Here is a 451-nt window from a genome sequence, read left to right as displayed (position 1 = left end):
GGTGCACACTGAAACCCATGGTTGACTACCACTTGAAAATAGCACCAAGCCATGCCACTGACCCATACTCATTCGATGATCAAGTGACCAAACACTCCCTTGAGCATAAGGAAGGTCAATGAACAATTGAGTCCCACCTCCGCCTCGGTCTAACGTCTCCAACAGCCACAACTCTGCAGATCCAGTCAAGTCTTCATCTTCAGAAGACTTTTCACTGTCACCTCTTCAGCCTCGCCTTCAGGACGGGTTTCACATCAACATTGTTCCCCGAGGAGGTGCCTGTCCCTCATTTTTTTCTCTTGATAAAGGAATAATGACTTAGCTATGTTTTCCTGATCAGCCACCAGGTCAGTACAGCCTGTCAAGCCAACCATAGGATCTTATATTCCCTCTTATCCTCCTCCCCTACCTCTATCTCTGTCTGCCTGTCTGTCACTGTCACACGCATACT

The sequence above is a fragment of the Penaeus monodon genome, chromosome 28 (genome assembly GCF_015228065.2).
Source record: "Penaeus monodon isolate SGIC_2016 chromosome 28, NSTDA_Pmon_1, whole genome shotgun sequence".
In the NCBI taxonomy this organism is placed as follows: domain Eukaryota; kingdom Metazoa; phylum Arthropoda; class Malacostraca; order Decapoda; family Penaeidae; genus Penaeus; species Penaeus monodon.
The sequence above is the reverse complement of the archived record's forward strand: the minus strand, read 5'-3'. Positions refer to the sequence as shown.